This window comes from Zonotrichia albicollis, chromosome 24 (assembly GCF_047830755.1).
Source record: "Zonotrichia albicollis isolate bZonAlb1 chromosome 24, bZonAlb1.hap1, whole genome shotgun sequence".
Lineage (NCBI taxonomy): Eukaryota > Metazoa > Chordata > Aves > Passeriformes > Passerellidae > Zonotrichia > Zonotrichia albicollis.
Window position 1 is genome coordinate 9,282,653 of NC_133842.1, and position 22,921 is coordinate 9,305,573.

Here is a 22,921-nt window from a genome sequence, read left to right on the forward strand (position 1 = left end):
TCCCATTCAGAGGTCCTGCTTTGTGGATGTGGTGAGGTTTGCTTGGCAGTTACCAGCGAGGTGAGAACACTGTTCTTAATGGTCCCCCATACGTCATACACAGTGTGTAGAGTAGGTACGTGCTTGTTCATCTCCATGTGTGCTCAGAGTGTGCCTCTATAATGCAATGTGCAAATGCAGAAAATGAGACACTGATGATGTTATTTGCCGGAGTCCCAGTCTCTGCCCATGCTGTAATTCAACACTGCAAATTATTCTGTAGACCTGAGCCTGTATTTTCTGTTTCCTGGCTGAGTGCTTCAGCTGCTGGTGTTGCTTTTTTGAACAGGAGCACCTGACTCTTTTATCTTTATCATTTGTGCCTTCATGATTTGAAAGCAGCCCTTGCTTTAATTTTCTAGTAAAAAGGCCTAAAATCAAAGCTGTGGACATTTAGAAGGGTTTAGTAGAACATTTAATGAAATTTTTATTTTAGGCCTGCAGTGAGCAGGTCTGAGGCCAGAAATTGGTGGCAGAGTAAGTACCTTTCTGTGCTTGTGCTCTCCTGCTCTTCCTGTACTTGTATGTTCCCCTGGACACAGTGGGATCTGTTGTCATTTCATGGGACTTCTGTTGAAGGCAACTGGTTTTCTTTCCAAGGTGATTCTTATGTTTCCCCTCATGGCTTCCCCAAGTGACCAACCTCCGTTCCAAGGTGTCCTGCTCTGCCGTTGTCACTCTGGGAGAGCTCTCTGTGACCTTGAAGAAGGACATGGACTCCGAGGTGGATGAGGTTGCTCGGGTCCTTCTCTAGATGGTGTCCAACTCCCCAGAATTTGTTCAGAAAGCAGCCAGTCAGAGCCTGGGGATCCTGGTGGACAATGTGACTCCTGCACGAGCAATGACTGCTCTCATGGACATGGGAGTCAAGTAGGTTCTTCTTCTTTTAGAGATATTCTTCATCTTCATGTGTGTGGGAGGGAGAAGGGATGAGACAGAGAATGGGAATGCTGGGAGGGAAGGGTCCTGTATCCTGCATCTTCTGTGAACTCAGTGATGTGATTCTCCAACCAACCTCATTTCTTTCCTCTTGTCACCTATTTCTGCCCTCCTGCAGCCCATTGGTTCTCAGAATCACAGAAGTGTAGAATATGGGGAGTTGGATGGGTCCATCAGGACCATCGAGTCCAGCTCCTGGCCTTGCCCAGAGCAGCCTAAAGGTCACACCAAGTGCCTGAGATTTTCTCCAAATGCTCCTTCAACCCTGTCAGGATTGGTGCTGTGACCACTGCCCTGGGGAGCCTGTTCCAGTGCCCAACCACCCTCTGGGTGAAAAACCCTTTTTCCTGATGTCCAAACTAAAGCTCCTCTGACTCAGCTTCCTGCTGCTTCCTGGAGTTCTCCCAGTCTGTCAGATCTTCCTAGATGTGGTGACTGATGGGGAAGGGAAAGTGCCTGCAAAGGCCAAGGATAGAGCCTTGTGCTTTTGTGGGCAGAGGGACAATTGCTATTGCAGCTGTGAGCAGTGTTTGGTATTTTACAGCACTAACCACAGAGGCCCTGGGAAAACCATGTCTCCTCATGATGCCATTAACTTGAGAAATGAGGGGGATCCTTGCTGGGGCATGGAGCACATGGGGGACAATCTGCTGGGTGTGGCACAGCCTGCACTGCAGGTGCAGCTCCTGCCAAAGGAGCCTTGTATGACTGTCCTGGCCTTAGAGCTCTACTTTCCATTCAAAGTGATGTTTCATGTTAGCCTTGAGATGATGAATCACTTTACAGGCACCTTCACAGGCTGATTGCCATGGGACAGTTTAAGCAAATGCTGCCTTAAATGTTGGTGCTGGGCCTGATAGTTCTCAGAGACACTCTCTAGAACAGGACAGCCTGGCTAAACTGCCTGCCACCCTTAACTCAGCTTCGCAATAGGGTAAAACATTCAGATGGATTTGTTGCCAAGCCCCACAGAAGCAACAGGCTGCATTGCTGGATATTCTGCAATTTCATGGCCCACAAAGTGTTTTCCCTGCATTTGTTGTTTTCCAAAAGTCTGCAGATTTGGGGATAAATGGGTGGAAAGAGCCTCAATCCTGCTGCAGCTCTGTGTAGTGAGTGTCCTCTGATGGGTCAGCATGAATGGTCCTTAATTTCTAAATTATTCATATGTCATCTATTTCTTTATTCTTTCTCAGAGTAAATACTGTGAAAGAAACTGAGTATCAGACAGAGCAGGGAGACTGAATTCTCCCTCTTCCATGCAGGCAGGCCTTGTGTACAATGCTAACTTTGTGTTTTGCTGAGGACAGAACCTTCTGCAGGTGTCTGCAGGTGCAGGGAGAGCCCAGGCTCCTTCCCCCAGCAAGGGCAGGGAGCAGCTCTGGCCAAGGCCGGCGCTGCTGCTGCTCCTTGTCCCTGTGCCCAGGGTTTGCTCTCTCCTCCCCAGCAGCCGCCACGCCCTGGTGCGCGAGTGTGCAGCCCAACTGCTCCTGTCCCTGATGGAGAGAATTGGAGTCACCCAGCTCGCAGGCACCCCCAGGGCTGAGAGGCTGCCACACGTGGCAGGGAAGCTTGCTCAGGACTGCCACAAGGACACAAGGTAATGATCTTCATTTCATCTCCCAAAACAGGAAAACCATTTTGTGTCTGGCTATAAAGGTGAAACCACACAAGAGTGGAAACTAAAGGGAATATGAAGTTACCTCACGGTGTGAATGAGGGTCATAGAATCATGGAATATGCTGAGTTGGAAGGGACCCATCAGGGTCATCGAGTCCATCTCCTGGCCATGTGCAGTGACCCCAAGAGTCACTCCATGCGCTTGAGAGAATTGTCCAAACTCTTCTTGAGCTCTGTCAGCCTTGGCACTGTGACCACTGCTCTGGGCTGCCTGGGCAAATGACTGTACTGGGAAACCTGAGGTTGGCCAGAAAAAAGGAACATTGCCAGCTTTTTCCTGTGGCTTGAAGAATTCTTTACTGAGATCAAAAGAGCTCAGATCAGCCAGTCCAACTGTTTTGTTTGGCCTTAGGTGCACAACACAAAGCCAAAGTGCTGGCTAATATTCATCACTGAAGGATCCCAAACATCCATTTCTCATTAACTTCAGACTTTTCTAGAAATATTTCAGGGGTCTTTAGCCAAAATATTCAGTCTTTCTAAACCTGTTCTGCAGATTTCTAGAATGCTGTTATCTGTGGCTCAGTTAGTTCCAAACTTCTTCTTGAAGAAAACTCTGGTTTCCTAGTGGCAAAATCAACCCTAACCACCAAAATCCCCTTCCTTTGATGATTAAATTCCCATTAATAGCTGCCAAGAACACCAGAGCTAGTAGCTGTCCCTGTGCATACACATAGTATAGAATAATCAAGAGGATGCAGGAAGCGTTTTGTCCTGGCTTCCCTGCCAGGTAAAGAAAGGCAAATGATTGTGCAATGGCAGCAAGATACTGCTAATAGGCTGTGACAACAAAGCAGATGTGTTTTGCTTGTTCCCTGGGATCCTTTGATGCCACAGAAGAACACCCATTCAGAGTGAAATGGTATTTTTCTGTTGCTCCACATTCTCCTCTTGCCTCTTGTGTTCAGCTGACAGCACTGTGCAGTGTCAAGTGAGGAAAATCTCCCTCTTTGCTGAGTAGGTAATGCCTTCTCATGTAAGGATTTCACCTGATGAGTTTAAGGTATCAGCCTCTTCTGTTAACACTCTTCCTGTGTTTGTTCACTTTTCTTTCCCTTCCTTCCTTCCTGCCTTCCTTCCCGCCTTCCTGCCTTCCTGCCTTCCTTAGGCATTAGGCACAGGAGATGGTGAAGATGTTGCTCAATCATCAACAATTTAAAATGCTTTTGGAGCAATCTCTTTCCCCCCGTGACCTGGAAGATATTTTGACAAGAATTAAGAAGAAAGTAAGTTCTTGGCAGGAGAAATTTCTCCTTTGTGCAAGTATTGCCACTGCTAATATGAGATCAAGCATACCCAATCTGTCTTTAGCTCATTCCTCTTCTGCTGAATCATTTTGCTCCTGGGAATGAGCTGTTAATCCTCAGCCTGTTCATCTGCAGACCACAAAGGAACTGATATTATAAGGGAAAAGTGGGGTTTTGAATATTTTCAATATCTGTCACAAAGAGGAAAGGGAAAGAGGAGAAAATGGGTTTACATTTAAGCATAAGCCCCCACCATGCTCTCCCTACCCTGCCCCCTGTAAAACAATTAAGTGAGAATTGTGCTTCTGAAGATAACAGAGTCTTTGCAAAGGACACTGGAAGCAGTAGTGCCAAGAAAATTCCCAAATTTAGAAAAGATGTCCAGGTCAATCCTAGTTACTACAATGACTGTCTGTCTTTTGGGAATACTGCCCTGCTGTCAAGCCCTGTGTAGCTGGAAGAAGCTTGGTGAATTCAGCAGCACCCAGTGGAAAATCCCTTGTTTGTCTGAGGGAGGAAATTTTATTTTTTTATTGACATTACAGAAGGGAGCCTGCATTTGTTCAGGCACAGGGAGAGTGAGTGTTGAACCAAATCAACTTCCAACACAATGGGCCAACCCCCAAAAAGTCCAGTTTGTTCTGCTGCTTCCTTCATGAACACTTGTTGCCTGCCAGTTTGCATTATTCCCATTTCTGCTCAAGACTAAGGAATTTGGGATTTTAGACTGCTGCTCAGTCTGGTAGCACCCATAACCTGCCTTGGGCTTTTGAAACCAGAGAGCTGGCATCACTGAATCTCTGGTCTGTTTACATCTGTAAGTTAGGAAATGTTTCCCTAAGCCTTGGTAGCAGTGATCCTGGTTCTAACTTGTGTTTTCAACAGGGAATTTCCTGTTTTATATTCTAAAGATTGATGGGGTTTCTCTGTGTCTTTGTAGGGGATGGAAAACCAGAAGGCTGAAGGCCCATCTGTCAAGGAGCCGGTGATGGAGAGGAACGATGGCTCAAAGGAGCCCCAGGCCACACTGTCTGCTAGCAAACAGTACTGAGCACTTTCGTCAGATGTGAAAATGCACATGACAAGATTTATATGCCTCTTCCTCAGGAAAAACTGTCTGGCACAGATGACCAATGCCACAGATTGTTTCCTTTCCCTACAAATGCTCTAGGATAAAAAATGTCTACTTGTGCATTGTGCTGAACACAACTTCTCTGGAGGGGTTTCCACAAAAATTGAGAGACAAACAGACACCCATTGGCTGCAGCTCAGACGATCCAGTGCAGTAGCAAGGGCAGTGCTGTGGAGGCTGGGAGAGGGCCAAGTTTCTGCTGCCTGACTTGGGACAAGTAAATTCAAACAGGGGTTTTCTTTCATCTGAGTGGAGTCTTTTTCAGATGGATGTTTTGATGAGAATCTCAGTCTGGAAGCAAGATGCCATTCCACAAAGATGCAGTTTGCATCCATGTGGTTTGGCCTGGCGGAATCATGGTTTTCTTGCCCTTCAACAGTACCAAGTTTGACTAATAAGGAGCAAGGCAATTCCTGAACAACTTCAGTCAACAGGTGTCTGAACGTGGACTTTTTGTCTTGATATTCCTGTCCTTCATGTAATTTGCTTGATGGACAGCATGTTTGGTTTATTTCCCCCTGTGCTGCAATCAGCATTTACGACAGGAATTTGCTCCTTGCTGTCTCTTCATGTCAGTTGCAGAGCTGCTTGTACCTGTTCTCCTCTGATAGCAGAGGGGATTTATTTCACTCTGTCCTGCTCAGCAGTGGCAGGAAAGTGACCACATGCCTCAGTAGCACAGCTAGCATCTTCCTGTGCTCATGGAAGAGACAGGTTGATCCAGGAGAATTGTTCCCAGTGGGGTTGTTAAGCTGTACATCTGGTCTCTAGGGAGCAAATGAAATGTGAGCGTAGTTCTGGGATGTCTGGCTTCTGTTTTTATCTCTCTTAGTGATTTTCTGAGTCCTTCCAATATGGCCCTGTTTATCTGTTCAGATGCGTCTCAGCTACTTTTCCAGATTGTCATGCCTGGTTGCAGAGACACTTCTCCAGAGTGATGAGTTTCCTTATTCTAAGACACACACATCCCATATGAGGAGGCATTTAAACTTGGCAGTAGTGTCTCTCTTTCTCCACAAAGCAATGTGACCTGTGTGCCCTGGCAGCCATCTGAAGATAGATCAGATGCATCTCATCCTGTGTTTTCCTGAGTGAGCAGTAGTGAGAATGTCACTTGCAGATTGTCTCCAGTAATGATTGCCGTGAGGTTCATGTTGTTCTTCAGAGCCTCATAATTTTCCTGCTTGAAATCACATAATTAGGACAGCTGCTCAAGATGTTTTGCTCACAATTAACTGAAGGCATTGTCTGTGGCTGCAGCTCTCTCCATAGAGAGCAGCACGCACAGCTTTCCCAGGCATTGTCCTGGGGAAGGCTGTGAAAAGATCATAGAAAAGAGTGAGAAACACTTCTTATCTGCACTTGCTGCACCTGTTGTTGTCAACATGTGGAATGTGTTCTGGAGATTTGTTTAACAAAGGGTGATTTCTTAATTGTCCGCTGGTGATGGTGTTTTGGATTCCATTGACCAATCTGGTCTGTCTGTATCAGACTGTCTGTAAGGGTGGTGAGTTTCTGTATAGTATAGTATAGTATAGTATAGTATAGTATAGTATAGTATAGTATAGTATAGTATAGTATAGTATAATAAAGTGATTGATCAGCCTTCTGGAATCATGGAGTCAATGCTCATTATTTCCACTACGGAGACACCATGCTACGATAATTATAACCACCAGATCCTCATTTGGTTTTATTTCCCAGGGTGAAATCTCCCTCTGATGGACACCTCCTACCCTGTGCAAAAGCCCAGGTCACATCACCTCCACCTGTGGAAGAAACGGAGCTGCTCCAGAACCTTTACCATCTCCTGGAAGCCAAGGGGTTTCAGACAAGGATGGAAGGAGTGGAACTCCTCCAGGACTTGTGCAAAACCAGCCCCCAGCTCATCTCCACTAACATTCCAACTCCCAAGTATGTAGGGTATCTTCACTGCTCCTTTCCTTTAGCTCCTTTCCTAAGCCTGTAGCAGCAAAGTTAATTCAGTGTGTCTTGGCACTCCGTCCTGGCTGTTTGGGACACGCTGGTCCCTCTTACCCAGACAAATGTAATTCAGGTCCAGGCTTCAGGACAAGTTATTTCAGTCCAGCTGTATTTGTCTGGCAGGTGCCTATTGCTGCTGTTCATCAGATGATGGCAGAATTTTCTGCTGGTGTAACTGCTGCTCTCTCCTACTCCCAGTTGGGTGAAGTGAAGGGAATCCAGCCCCTGAAAGCATGGTAGTTGTTCTCTAGACCAAAAATGGGTTTGCATAGGGAAGAGAAGTATCAGGCTGGGTTGGTTTAAACCCAGTTGGTTTTTTTTAAGAACACTTCTATATACTTCATCTTGTCTTACACAGGCACAGCTCTGGCTACTCTTTTCCATCCTTGTTCCTATACCTCTTGGTAAAGACAGTGCTCACCCTTCTGGGGGTCTTTTTTTCTCTTTGGAAAAGGAGGAAAACAGTTAAGGACTCATCTCTGCCTTCTCCTCCCAGTAGCTGCTTTTTCCCTTTTTCCAGGGAAAGGTGCCTGATAATGTGGCTGTCAAGGGACTGAACCTGCTCTAATGAGAGCTGTACAGCACATTATATTTCAGAAGTCCACCTGTTAGTTAGGGAAATGGTCTGGATCCTGGAAGAGTTGATCCGAGCCCTGCACTTCTCCAGACACAGGTTCTGAGACAAACAAAATAAAACTTAGATCTCTTCCAGCCATAATTTTGGCAAAATCGTAACTGCCCTCAGTACTTGAGGCAACTGTATAGAAAACCAGGCATTGTAAACACCTGATTCCATTCAAAGCAAAGGTACTCTTTAGCATTAATAAATGGAATTGATTTAATGATTTATGGATGGAGAGAAACACCATAGGAACTATTCAGTCCCCAGCCAAACCTCTTAAAAACACAAGAAAATCTTTTAACCAGCTTGAGGTTGGTTCCATTGCAGTGAGTGGCCCACAGGAAAACAGTGAAATTGTGCAAGCGAGTGCCGACCTGACAGAAAGGATCACTTTCATCTTTGACATTGCTGACTGCTCAACCACTCTTCAAACAGGGACATTTAAAGCCAGCTTTCACGTTGCTTGTTCTCTTCACAGATTTTTGATTCTTTTGTCCTGAGAATATCTGACAGCCACAAGAAAGTGAAGCAGAGGGCACTGGACGTGCTGGCTGAAATCACAGGAGCCCTGAAAGATGCCTTGAACCCAGTGATCGTTGGTTTGGTGGAGGGAATAACAAAGAACCTGAACTCAAAGGATCCCAGGGTTTGTGGGGCAGCTGTGAAAGCACTGGAAGAATCCATTGCTGATTTGGGTAAGGCTGAGCCCTGGCAGGGACTCTTCCTCAGCTTCGTCTCTGTCTCTCCTGCACAAGAGAGCGCTGAGTGCCTTGACAGCTGCTCTTGTCTGTGGAACACTGCAGCTGACACCCACCAGAGGCTGTGCAGGTGCAGTCCTTGTGCACCATCCCCAACAGGCTGGAATGGGATCAGCATTTCCCAACAGTCCCAGGAGCCCTTGGCTCTGTGCTGCTTGTCTGAAGAGCAAGTCCTGGACTACAGCTCTGCTACAGTTCAGAGACAAAGGAGGTTTGGAGTTTGCTTGGGCCCCGTCTGACTTCCCAAATGAACAGCTTTGCTGTTGGCATGAAGGGACACTGACACATCAGAGCTTCTGCAGAGCAGCCACCTGGGAGGCTCTACATGAGAGGCATTAGCTGCCTATTTTCCACATTTCTTCTTTGTCTTCTATTTTCAAAGGGGAACTTGTGCAAAGGGGAACAAGTACATTCCTTTAGAACAAACAGGTATAAACCCAGCTGTCAATGATACCTTGTTCCACCTGTTGTTTTGCATGGGCCAAGATGGCCACAGCAATTAACTACATAGGAAAGGGCTGCTCTAAATTCCTTTGCCACACACATTTATGTCAGCTCTGAGAATGCTGCACTGGGGAAATATGCCTGAAAAAACGAGTGCTGAAGAACCAGGTCTTCAAGGGGAGTTCCAGTTTCTCCTCCCAGCTGCTCTGTGAACTCAGGAACTGCCTGACTCAGTGCCTTTCTGTGACCCAAGTATGGGACTCTTCCTTTTTGCTCTGGGATGCAAAACCTTTTCACTGCTTCCATGTGACTGAACTCTGGAGGTCCCTGGTGTGAAATGTTTTAACACAGCTTCTGCTACAGCAGAAAAGTTTGGATTTACAACTGTGAGAGGAGAGCTTTTCTTTCTGAATTTAAAACCCTGCCAAGCAGGCTAGAAGGAAAGAAGAAAAGGATTCAAAAAACCACAGAAATGTACTTGATTTTTTAAAATGGGGTTGGCCCTGCCCTTTCCCTCCCCACTGTCCTTTCTCCTGTGACCTGAGCAAAGTGAGCAGAAACGTTTGTTTCCCTTGTAGATAAAGTGTCACTGCTGAAAGAGTTCAGCTACCAATGGAATCAGCTGAGTGGCCAAGCCCTGCTGGATGTCACCGAGCGTATCACAGCCTCCCCTTCTGAGCCAAGAGCTCTTCCCAGGGAGTATTTACAGGGAATGCCTGTGAGCAGAGAGCAGAGCAGCTCCTCCAAACCAGGAGGTGCTGAGCTTGTCCCTGCTGCCCCATTGCCAAGGCAGGTGGGTTTGGCAGGTTTTCCCTGGCTGCTGCAGGGCTGGGCAGCACCTGAGATGGGGGCAGCGCTGGGCCTGGGGCTGAGCTCTCACTGGGGCATCTCAGAACCACCTCCAGCAAAGGGAGGGCTAAAAATGCCCCAGCTGGCTCCTCTCTGGGGAGCTCAGGGACATCTGTGATCTTTGAGGGGAAATGGTGGCCAATGATGTTTCAGGGCATCAGTTTGTTTTGTTCTCACAGAATTCTTGTTTTTCCCTTGGAAAGTTTTGAGGCTGAACCGTGCAGGGCCTGGGGGTCACAGCTTAGGTCAGAATGCAACAGAGGTATCAGAGGCACGGGTTTAGTGCAAGGCAGCCTCTGGGGCACCGGACAGAAGCAGAGTGCTGAGGCTCCCTGCCTGTGCTGTCACAGTGGCTTGGGCTGAGCCTTTCAGAGTGTGCAAACTGTGTCTGCCTGTGTCAGCGCTGTTCAAAATGCTACAAATGCAGCTGATAATTGATTCCTCAGAGGAGCTTGCTGTGTCAGCAAGAGCCAAGGAATGGAAAAAGGATAATCTCAATATATAGTAGAGAAGATAATTGATAGCCTTGTTTTAACTGGGGCTAAATCCATGGCTAATTATGCCAACATCTTTGAATGCAAGGTTTAATACACTTTGTGTCTTCATTAGGAATCTCAAAAGGGCATGTTCAGCAATTGGGAATGTCAAAGGCCCTTTAAAGAGCATTTGAATAAAGTAGATCTCCAGCAATAGGGAATTTAGTTTAGCAGTTCTTTTGATCTCTTTTTCAAATAAAGGAATTAACCATAAATTAGGACTACTTTAGAAAAAGCAGATGTTCTCTCTGAGATGTAGTAGGAACAGACAGCTGTTCCTCACGTTCAGTAGTCACCGACGTCTTTAATTGCATTTAAACTCAAATGAATTCCCATTTTAAAATGGGTATCATAACCCTTTCCTGCTTAGCAGAATTGGTTTTTGGTACTTGCCGGAGCTCTTTCAATGTTGATGACTGCTGATGGATTAACAGCATAGAGAAAATGAATTCTCTACCACCACAGAATATTAAATGCCTACTAGATAACATTTTGTCTGAACAGAAAATAAGAATGGTCTCCAGAGCATTTCAGGTTTTTTTCTCTCAGCCAAATCTGCCAAGCAAGAAGCCTGTTGGTAGTAAATATTTGTCTGTGTTTGATACAGTTCAGTTCAGAAAATGGGCAGAGATATTTCAGGGACAATGTGAGAAAACACTTGTATTTTGGTTACATTTCAGTCCCCTGTGTAGCATTTTTCTTTCTCTATGTCCCTATTCAAGTGGACATTATAAGAAAAAATGCCATTACCATTTGGAGGGTAAATGGCATTAAAATGTGGAGATGCCCAAATGCCACAGCAATGGGGTCTGGGTAATTATCTAAGACACCCTGAGGTTTGAAGCAGCTCTTTGTTGGAAGCCCCAAAAGCATTCTGCCAAAGACCCCAGCTGGTCACTGATGTTTCTCATCCAGCTGTCAGGCAGCAGCCATCTCTGGTGGGCTGGAGTTTTGAGGTGTGTTCTAACCCTGCCCTTTGCTGTGTGCCACTGAGCACAGGGAAGAGCCATATTAGACATTTGGCACTTGGCATCAAAGTTACAAAAATGGAATCATCCCTTTTATTAGAAATCTCTCAATTGCTCTCTATGGTTGTGGTGGTTTGACCAGGAAGGAGTGGGAATTCTGGAATGCTGTGGTCAAACCAATGGATGTTCGGAGTTTGATACTGACACCTGGTGTAGCCAGTGGGGTTTAGACACACCTCCGAGAATACACAGGGGTTAAAAAGCAGGGCTCTGCCCCTGGCAGGCTCTCTTGGGACGTAGAAGAGAAGAAGTCGGATCTCCCTCCCCTGTCCAGCCGCTGCTGCTGGGCGGGGGAGGGGCAGCCACGTGGTAGGCCCTGGGCCTGGACAGAGATGGGAAGTGAGGAGGCCCTCGAAGATGGAAGGGTGGAAGATCCCAGGGAGTCAGCCCTCGGGCAGCCATCCCCCCCCCCCAGGAGGGAGAGAGAGAGCCGGCGACACCGAATGTGATAGCAGCCGGCCCAGGAGGAGAAAGGGGGGGAAGAGTGCCCGGCCGGAGCGGCAGCGTGTGTGGGAGTGCCGCAGCTCCGGGACAGACAGAGACTGAAAGTTTTAACCCCTTTCTTTCATGATTGGGGCCTTGCAAAAATGCTAATCCTCCTCGAAGCTGAATAAGAAGAGAGATAAGAGATGAGATGAGACAAGGACCTGGCCCGAAGAACATGGAGATGATTGAATGGGGAGAGATGATTTAGAGTGGCCTTTTGGCTGGACTTTTCTTGTGGCCATGGACTCAGTTTGTTCCTGTGACACAGAGACTGCACTTAGGGGGAAGCAGTGGCTCAGAACCAGGAGAGTTCATCGTGAGGACCCCCCGGCCCCAGGGGGTTGGAAAAATATGGGGGGGACAGATGTCCCAAAGCAGAGACTGTGCCTTTTTGGAGTGAGACAAGGCATCCTTGAAAGACAACCCTAAAAGCAGCTCTGGCCATGCACAGTGGTGAGAGCACTGAGCATGGAAGGAAGATGTCACAAGCGGCAAAAGGACTTTTTTCCGGGCGGTGCCGAAGTGACAGGGAAGCACACGAAGTTTCAGTGTGTTTCCAGGGGAAGCCTATGGAACAAGAAAGACTCCTTTCCTCTTCATGAACTGAAGTTTGAGTATACTAAAGTGTAGTGCCAGGCTGGGCAGTTGGTGATTTGAGAAAATGTATCAGATTGAGAAAGTCAGGTAGTGGAGAGGAAGAAAGTGGGTTTTTTTGTAAAGTTTTCAATTTTTTTTCTTTTCCTTATAGTTTTTCCCTATTTTCCTGTAGTTTAGGTAATAAAGTGTTCTTTATGTTTAAGCTAAAGCCTGTTTTGCTTATTCCTAGTCACATCTCACAGCAGACACCAGGGTGAGGGCATTTTCATGGGGGGCACTGGCTCTGTGCCAAGCTCAAACCATGACAATGGTACATTTCCAAATCTTCAGTGTAGGTTTAGACAACTTCTTAATGGAAATCAAAGGCAATTGGACATTTCATTCATTGTTCATACAGAGATTGTGAAATAATTTAGTAAAGGTAGGAAGCCTGCCACAGGGACAAGGCTCTGGTTGGAGCAATTAGTGCTGAGGGGCTGGTGGTTCTGTTTCCAGGATGATCAGCTGCTTTTCCCGTTTCTGGACCAAGGGGCTCTGGGTGCTATTTTGCTGCCCTTGGCCAGAGAGGCTGGCAAGAAGCAGAAGCAGAGGTAGATCCTTGTTTGCAGTGAGGCTGGTGGGTAAGGAGCTGTGTCTCTGTCCCAGTAGTGCCTGTGCAGGGTGTTCATGCCAGAAGCGCTGAAGTCGTCCAGCGCGACGCCCTGCCCGTGCTCTGGTCCTGCCTGGGGAACAAGGCGCTGCTGTGCGGAACGCCAACGTCCGCACCATGGCCACCAAGCTCGCCTCTGCCCTCTGCAAGGTGATGGGCACCCAGCTGAAGAAATGTGCTGCCAGCAAGCCTCCACATGTGCAGGAAAACCTCTCCAAAATGCTGGGCTGGTGAAGGCGAGATGTTCTCCAGAAAGCTGAGGAAGTGCTGAGTTGGACACCTCTGGATTTGCCTTTTGAGCTGTGCCAAAAATGACGAAATCCTAAGGAAGGGTGTGCATCTGCCCCCTGCTCTCTACATTGCCCTTCCTAGTCATGGCATTGGGGGCCTGGAGAAACTCCAGATGGAGGACAAGGTGAAGGCAATCATGGCTCAGCCTCACACAGAGGTGAGGGGGAGCTGGGCCAATCTCTGCTGGGAGGAGGGGTCTTGTGGCAGCCCAGAGAGGCTGTGCACATTGCCAGGGAACAGCTATCCCCTGCATGTGCCCCTGCAATGAGCTGTGCTGCTGCCAGTGCCCCTGGAGCTGTGGGGCTGCTGAGCTGTGGGGCAGGCAGAGGAGCAGGAGGCTGCATGTGCAGCTGAGCCATTCCTGGGGAGCACAGGGCTCTGGGCTCCCTGCTGTCCCAGGGCAGCCCAGAGGCCAGGCTGTGCCTATGCCAGCTCTGGGCAAGTGGCTCAGGGTTGTGCCCCGGCCTGCCTCAGTGTCTGCCAACAGGAGCATGTTTCCCTGTGCAGCTGTTTAGAAGTTTGCAGGAAATGTGTCCCATGAAATATGGAGCTTCAGCTGCTTTAGGTATGCATGGAGGCCTCTGTTAAACTTTGTGTCTCCATTCTGCAGATCTGACTGGGTACAGTCTTACCGAGAAGTTTTCTCTGGACACTTCTGATGTTCCCTCACCCACAAAGTCCTCGCCTCCCATCCAGAAGAGCTCTCTTTCCTCCAAGCTCAGGAAGAAGCTGCCGCCTGTATGGAGAGTGTTTGAAGACTAGGATTGATGCGTTAGGCTTGATAGTTACAGCTGTACATATGTTCTGATCTTTAGATGTAGTTTTGAATTAATGTGTTTTGATTGTATCTTTAAAATTTGATGTCATACTTTTAATTGTATATATTTTATTTTGATGATGAAAAAAGTAAAAAATAAATAACATTTAAATAAATCAAGAGGAGAATGTGAGACCAGGACCTGCTAGCCTAGAAATTATGGGACGCAGCTCAGTCAATGTGCCAGTGTCTCACCACATCCTTTCGTCATTGGGCCTCTCTTCTTCCTCTTTGGCCATGTTTTCTTTGTGTCATTTGTGCTGCTGTTTTCAACTTGTCATTGTAACAGGGCCACACATTGACATGTTTGGTGGACAATGGATCCAAAAGGTCCTGTACAGTAGTCAAAGGTTTTCTACCTAGGTGTGTTCTGTGCTCACCAAAGGCCTGAGCAAAGAAACAAAGAGAAGTGTGCCCTAATCCCAAAGCTTTGCTCCTTTGCAATCTCACACAGATCTGGCTCACAGGTGTCTTCAATCACAATTCCACAGGTAAGAAGAGGTCATGTATTTCACTGGGAAATGATGCACTGCTTTGGCAAAGTCACCTGTATGTATATTTACCCAGGATAGCAGTCCAGCTGTGTTGTTTGCACCTTGTTTGCAGAAGGATGAGTGCACTGGGAGGCCAACAACAAGTGACAAGGTTCCCTCAAATCTGCACTGCAGCCTGGGTGCCGTTCAGCCCAGAGCTAGGGGATCATTTGTTCCCATGGACCAGTGCTTGCCAGTGGAATAAATTCCTGCACAGCTGGAAGAAGCAATTCTGGATTCAGCTCCAGCTGTTGGTGGGCTGCATGATCATTGACAATGCTGCACTTCCAGAAATTATTCTGCAGTTTCCTTTCATAGTCATTTGAAGCTTTGAAACTTCACATTTCAATTTGCTTTGCCTTAGGGAAAAACACTTCTGGGCCCAGTGCAAACTGTAACCTTTTGACAGCAAAGTCCTCATGGTTGCCAACTTCTGATGTTACACAATGTCACCTGGCTGCCTGTGTCTGCTTAGCTCTGGGTCTAGTCCCGGCCTAGTAAAGCCCAGGCAGGGTGGCACGTTGCAGGGAAAACTGGTCCATGAGCTTATGGGGTGTCCATCAGCAGCAGAATGAATGTGCCCTTTGGGGATTTCTCTGGAGACAAAATTAGGGACCTACTCAATGCCACAATATTCTCTTAGATTATTCTGAAATATCCTAGAAAAGGCTGTGAAAATACACATCTCCTTGCACACCCACTGTTTGAAGAGGGGAACTTTTGTCCCTCCTCAAAGTCATCACTCTTGCACACGAGAAACATGAACATCCACCAACAGGAATGATGCATGGTCCTGCTGCTGCTTCTTAGAGCACTGGGCAGCGCAGACCTGGGTGTTACCAATATGAGCACTTAATCAGCACTTCATGCTCCTTCAAGCTGTCCAGATGTCAGGGCTTTTTGTTTCAAAGCAGCCACTGCACCATCTCTAGGGAAGAACAGGAAATGTGTGTCCTGGTTTAGGGCAAATTTGTTAAAGAATCTGCAAAGGAGGGCCCCTCCAGAAAGCGAAACCCACACGGCCCCTCCCCCCAACCGGTTTGGGAAAAATTCCTCGGAGAGAGGTGGAAAGAACCTGTTTATTTGACTGGCCCCGCACCCCCCAGCACACAAAATGAACAATACCCGATGACACCGCTCTGAGAAAGATGACAAAATCAGAAAGTCTCTTTCGGAGGGTGGTTGCTCTGTTCTCAGTCCCTCCGGCGCTGGGGCAGCTGCTGCAGCCGAACCTTCGGTGTTCCCGGGTCCCAGTCCGGAGCAGGTTCGAGATGGTCACAGGAACAGGAGAAGAGAAACAGTCCAGGAAGCAATGTGGACTGTTTAGCTAGAACTAGCTGATAAGCAGAGGCAGAAAGCAGAGCAGAAGCAAGAGCAGAAAAAGAGAGCAAGCAAAAGCAGCAAGCTGAAGTTGGAAGTGAAAAAACAGCTCTATGTACCGCTTTCCTCTGTGTCCCTGATAAGAGAAACCCAAACAAAACTTCCACTCTTCAGAGCCGGTCTTAAAGGCACAGAACAGATGAATGGGGATATACAAGCATCATAACATCACCCCAGGACATTCCACCCCTTATCCCCATATCATTCTTACCCCACAATCAGATGTCCCTGAGGTACACATCGTGTTGTTCCATCTCTTTGCATTATCCACCACCTGCAACCTGGTCCCTGAGCAAAGACAACCCCACGAATGGGTTTGTCTGTACTCGAGGCAGAATTGATCCACACAGTCTTCCCTAACAAACCTCTGATATGTACCACTGGGACTTTATCTCCTTCTGTTACATTCAGGGACTCAGACTGGGCAGGACCTGCTCGGTTGGTGGAACCTCGGGTGTTAACTAACCAGGTGGCTTTTGCCAGATGCTGCTCCCAATTCTTGAAAGATCCCCCACCCAGAGCTTTCAACTGGGTTTTTAGTAGTCCATTGTACCTCTCCACTTTTCCTGCAGCTGGTGCATGGTAGGGGATATGGTACACCCACTCAATGCCATGTTCCCTAGCCCAGGTGTTGATAAGGCTGTTCTTGAAATGAGTCCCATTGTCTGACTCGATCCTCTCAGGGGTGCCATGTCTCCACAGAACTTGCTTTTCAAGGCCCAGGATGGTGTTCCGGGCTGTAGCATGAGACACAGGGTAGGTTTCCAACCATCCAGTGGTGGCCCCCACCATGGTCAGCACGTAGTGCTTGCCCTGGCGTGTCTGGGGCAGTGTGATGTAGTCAATCTGCCAGGCCTCCCCATACTTGTACTTGGACCACCGCCCACCGTACCACAGGGGCTTCACTCGCTTGGCCTGCTTGATGGCAGCACACGCCTCACAGTCATGGATAACCTGAGAAATACTGTCCATGGTTAGATCCACCCCTCGGTCTCGTGCCCACTTATAGGTGGCATCTCTGCCCTGGTGGCCTGAGGCATCATGGGCCCATCGAGCTAGGAATAACTCTCCCTTATGTTCCCAATCTAGGTCTATTTTGGACACCCCTATCTTTGCAGCTTGGTCTACCTGCTCATTGTTTTGGTGCTCCTCGGTGGCCCTACTCTTGGGTACATGGGCATCTACATAGCGGACTTTCACAGGTAGCCTCCCTACCCTGGTGGCAATGTTTTTCCACTCACCAGCAGCCCAAATTAGTTTCCCTCTACGTTGCCAGTTAGCCTTTTTCCACCTCTCCAGCCATCCCCACAGAGCATTGGCTACCATCCATGAATCAGTGTAGAGGTAGAGCCTTGGCCACTTCTCTCTCTCAGCAATGTCTAGGGCCAGTTGAACAGCTTTGAGTTCAGCAAATTGGCTTGATCCACCTTCTCCTTCGGTAGCTTGTGCAACCTGTCGTGTGGGGCTCCATACGGCTGCTTTCCACTTACGGTTCATCCCTACAATGCGACAGGAACCATCAGTGAAAAGAGCGTAGCGTGTTTCCTCTGGGGGCAGTTGGTTATAGGGAGGAGCCTCTTCAGCACGTGTCACTGGTTCTTGTTCCTCTTCATCTGTGACACCAAAATTCTCACCTTCTGGCCAATTCGTAATGACCTCCAAAATCCCAGGGCGATTCAGTTTACCTATACGGGCGCGCTGAGTGATGAGAGCAATCCACTTGCTCCATGTAGCACTGGTGGCATGGTGAGTGGAAGGAACCTTGCCTTTGAACATCCACCCCAGCACGGGTAGTTGGGGTGCCAGGAGGAGTTGTGCTTCAGTGCCTATTACCTCCGAAGCAGCCTGGACTCCTTCATAGGCAGCCAGGATTTCTTTCTCTGTTGGAGTATAGTTGGCTTCAGACCCTCTGTAGCTTCGACTCCAAAATCCCAGTGGTCGACCCCGAGTCTCCTCAGGCACCTTCTGCCAAAGGCTCCAGGACAAGCCATGGTTCCCAGCTGCAGAGCAGAGCATGTTCTTTACCTCTGGTCCTGTCCTGACTGGGCCAAGGGCTACTGCATGAGCAATCTCCTGCTTGATCTGGACAAAGGCCTGTTGCTGCTCAGGGCCCCACTGGAAATTGTTCTTCTTGCGGGTGACCAGGTAGAGAGGGCTCACGATCTGACTGTACTCAGGAATATGCATCCTCCAAAAACCTATTGCACCCAAGAAAGCTTGTGTCTCTTTCTTACTGGTGGGTGGAGACATTGCTGTGATCTTGTTGATGACATCTGTAGGAATCTGACGCCGTCCATCTTGCCACTTCACTCCCAGGAATTGAATCTCACGAGCTGGTCCCTTTACTTTGCTCTTTTTAATGGCGAAACCAGCTCCCAGGAGGATCTGGATGATTTCCTTCCCTTTCTTGAACACTTCCGCAGCTGTGTTCCCCCACACAATGATGTCATCAATATACTGCAGATGTTCTGGAGCCTCACCCTTTTCTAGTGCAGCCTGGATCAGTCCGTGGCAGATGGTGGGGCTGTGCTTCCACCCCTGGGGCAGTCAGTTCCAGGTGTACTGCACTCCCCTCCATGTGAAGGCAAGCTGAGGCCTGCATTCTGCTGCCAGAGGAATGGAGAAAAATGCATTGGCTATGTCTATAGTGGCGTACCACTTTGCTGCCTTGGACTCCAGCTCATACTGGAGCTGTAATATGTCCGGCACGGCAGCGCTCAGTGGTGGAGTCACTTCATTCAATGCACGATAGTCCACAGTCAATCTCCATTCTCCTTCAGATTTTCGCACAGGCCAAATGGGGCAGTTGAAGGGTGAGTGGGTCTTGCTGACCACCCCTTGGCTCTCCAGCTCTCGGATCATCTTATGGATGGGGATCACAGCATCTCGAGTGGTCCTATACTGCCGTCGATGCACTATGGAAGTGGCAATTGGCACTCGTTGCTCTTCTCCCGTCAGGCATCCTACTGCAGATGGATTCTCAGACAACCCAGGCAAGGTGTTCAATTGCTGGATGCCCTCTGTCTCTACAGCAGCTATTCCAAATGCCCATCTGAGTCCTTTTGGGTCTTTGAAGTACCCACTTCGAAGGTAGTCTATGCCCAAAATACATGGGGCCTCTGGGCCAGTCACAATAGGATGCTTCTTCCACTCATTTCCCGTTAGGCTCACATCAGCTTCCACCAAAGTGAAATCCTGGGATCCCCCTGTCACACCAGCAATAGAAACAGACTCTGTCCCCACATGTCTTGATGGGATTAATGTGCACTGCGCACCAGTATCGACCAAAGCTTTATACTCTTGTGGTTCCGATGTGCCAGGCCAACGAATCCACACAGACCAGAAGACACGATTTTCCCTGGCCTCTACCTGGCTAGAGGCAGGGTCCCTCTAAGCCTGGTTATCATTCTTTCCCTGGGTGTATGTTTTGGATGTTCCTTCGAGGGGGTCAGACATGTCATCTTCATCATACCTGGCCGTTCGGCTACGGGCAACTGGAGCTGCTTTCCTCCTGGTGGCTTCCTGCAGTTCACACACCGGTAGGTGCCAGAACAGCGGTAGGTTTCCTATCCCACCTTCTCATGTTTTCCCCACAATCACACAGGTAAAACCACAGCTCAGCTCGTGGGGTGTATCTTCTCTCACCATCTGGGAAACGTCTGCCTTGGATACCGGAACCTCGGATCTGTACTGATGAAATTTGGAGAAGGTCTTCTTTAATCTCCTCTCTAAGCTTCTTATGGTTCTCCTCTATCTTATCCTCTAAGTTCTGCAGACGTGTTTCTACCGCTGCGATTCTGGCATGTGTCGGGCCATGTACAGCATCTGCATATGCTCGGAGCTTCCTTGCCATGTCAAGCACAGTCTCACCCCTCTCATCCCTCTTCATGATGGCTAAGGCAGAAGCATATTCATGTGGCCCAAGTCATACGAGTTTTCGCCACATCACAGACGTGCATGGTACTAAGTCTGGGTTCCTAGTTGTTACATCATCTGAGAAGATAATCTCGGCCACGGCCATTTCTCTCAGGCGTTGGATCCCTTGCTCTATTGTCTTCCACTGAGTTTACTGCATATAAAGATCGTCTGCACACAGGTATCTTTCTGCTACACTTCTTAGGACCCGTTCCCAGAGGCTGTGAGAGTTAGCCCCCCCCATCATTCCTTGGTCTATGACAGGATCCTGTGACAGGGATCCCAAATGCCTGGCTTCAGTGCCATTCAAAATTGTAGCCTCGCCTGCAGCATTCCAGAGATGGACCAGCCAACTAATTATGGATTCATGAGACCTTTGAGTGTAATCCTTCCGTAGGCCACGAAGGTCCTTCAGGGAAAAGGACTCAATATTGGCATCTGATCTTGCACCTGCTGCTTTGACTCCTGACTTTACGTCAGGAGGCACTGAGGTTCCTTCTCCTTCATCATCATCATCATCATCATCATCATCATCATCATCATCGTCCACTGGTCAATTGGTCTTGTCTGTGCATTTCCCACTTCTAGTGCTGGTAGCAACAGCCATGGGTTTAGCTGCTGGCTTCGAGCCTGGAGTGTTAGCTGCAGCCTGAGTGACTGGGACAGTTGCTGATTTATCTCCCTGCCCCCCTGCCTCTGTCTGCTGCCCTAGAGTATCTAGCAGTGTGCGATAAGCATATGCCAGGGCCCAGCTCACTGCAATGACCTTCCTCTCCTTAGGCTCATCCTGGTACTTCTCTTTCAGATATTTCCCCACCTCAGCTAGGTTCTGAATTTGTTCATGGGGAAAATCCCAAACTATAGGATTAGAGAATTCCTTCAGGATTTGGTCCATATCCTCCCATTTCCCACACCACTTATGATTTTCCACACCAGGGTTTACTCCTGAGTCAGGGGCCTCATCAGCCCGTCTAGAAATCTCAGCCTTCATTCTAGAGAAGCAGCAGGCTGTATAGAGGAAGGTTACCAGATTGAATACCAGGAAGATGGTTTCTTTAACACTGAGGGGAAATTGAACATCCTTCACTAGTGATGCAACTGATTCATAGGAGGAGGAAAGTAGAGGCTGAAAAACCTCATTCCCTCCTGCTCCCGCTGCGACAAACTGGATGCATAACCACAGCCATGAACCATTCATACCTGGAGCAGACCCCAGCATGTTTATAAACTTCTTGCACATTATTGCCACCAGACCCAGCAGGATAGCTATTCTGGTCACAGCCCCTGTGATGTAAAAACTACGTATTAGGGGCAATACCAAAGCTATTTCTGGATAAGAAAATAAACCTAGGGACCAGAGAGGTATTAAAATCTCAAAAAACCCTAGGGACCAGAAATGCATGCAAACCTTCACCCCAACAGACATTATGAATCCAAAAAGCATGGCTATTAGCTGATTTTAATGAACACAGAATAATAGCAGCCAAAATGCAGTCAAAACAGGGTTTTTCCACTCTCTCTTGAGCCCCATGTTGGACGCCAAAGATTTGTCCTGGTTTAGGGCAAATTTGTTAAAGAATCTGCAAAGGAGGGCCCCTCCAGAAAGCGAAACCCACACGGCCCCTCCCCCCAACTGGTTTGGGAAAAAATTCCTTGGAGAGAGGTGGAAAGAACCTGTTTATTTGACTGGCCCAGCACCCCCCAGAACACAAAATGAACAATACCCGATGACACCGCTTTGAGAAAGATGATAAAATCAGAAAGTCTCTTTTGGGGGCGGTGGTTGCTCTGTTCTCAGTCCCTCCAGCGCTGGACCAGCTGCTGCAGCCAAACCTTCGGTGTTCCCGGGTCCCAGTCCGGAGCAGGTTCGAGATGGTCACAGAAACAGGAGAGGAGAAACAGTCCAGAAAGGAATATGGACTGTTTAGCTAAACTAGCTAAGAAGCACAGGCGAAAGCAGAGCAGAAGCAAGAGCAGAAAAAGAGAGCAGGCAAAAGCAGCAAGCAAGCCAGAAGTGAAAAAAACCAGCCTTATGTACCGCTTGTCTCTGTGTCCCTGATAAGAGAAACCCAAACAAAACTTCCACTCTTCAGAGCTGGTCTTAAAGGCACAGAACAGGTGAATGGGGATACAAGAATAATAACATCACCCCAGGACAATCTCCCAAGCCACGCCTGCTGGTCACTGTAACTCTTTGAGGCCATGGCAGTGTGATGGGAAGGGAAGCACTTCTGTGGGGAAGCTGAGGACATTCCTCCCTCCGGCAGCTTTCCAAGTCTCCCCGTGCCTTCTCCAGGTTCCTGCCCTGGTCAGGTACATCCACCAGTGGCTCCTGGCCAATCAGTTTGCTGAGCACAGGCTGAACAGGACCCTGCTGGATCTCAGCGAAGCACAGCCCGCTGACGTAGTCATGACGCTCCTGCGTGTGGCCCCGTCCTGTGACAGGTATGGGCCCCACCTGCCCAGAGGGCTCAGGGCTTGCCAGCCCATCAGCCTGTAGAGCCTGGCCCAGGTGTGTGACCAACAGAGAGTTCCAGGACCCTCTGGCTGCTCCCTTGGCCAGCCCTGGCACGTCAGCCCCCGAGCCTGCTGCGGTGCTCCCTCGCTGCCCCTCAGGGGCCTGTCCCCAGCGACCTGGGCTGCCTGTGTGCTGCTGGCGAGTGGCAATGGGCACAGGCAGGGCTGGCAGCCAGCTCAGGTCCCCACTGCTGCCCAGGCCACGGTGCTGTGTCTGAGACCCTCCTGAGACAGAGCTCTAACCTGACAGAGCTGCTTTGACCATGTGGAAGAGCATCATGTGCTCGTCCAGGACTGCAGAGCCAGCGCTGCTGATACTCCTGGATGTGCTGGGGAGCTGGCCAGAGCACAGCATGTGCACCTCGGATGGGGACAAAACAGATGTCTTTGTCCTGGCTGTGAGTTTCTGTAACTGGCCTTTGCTGTCCCCAAGGCTGCCTCTCCAGCAGCTCTCCATCCTCCTTCCCCCACTGCATCTC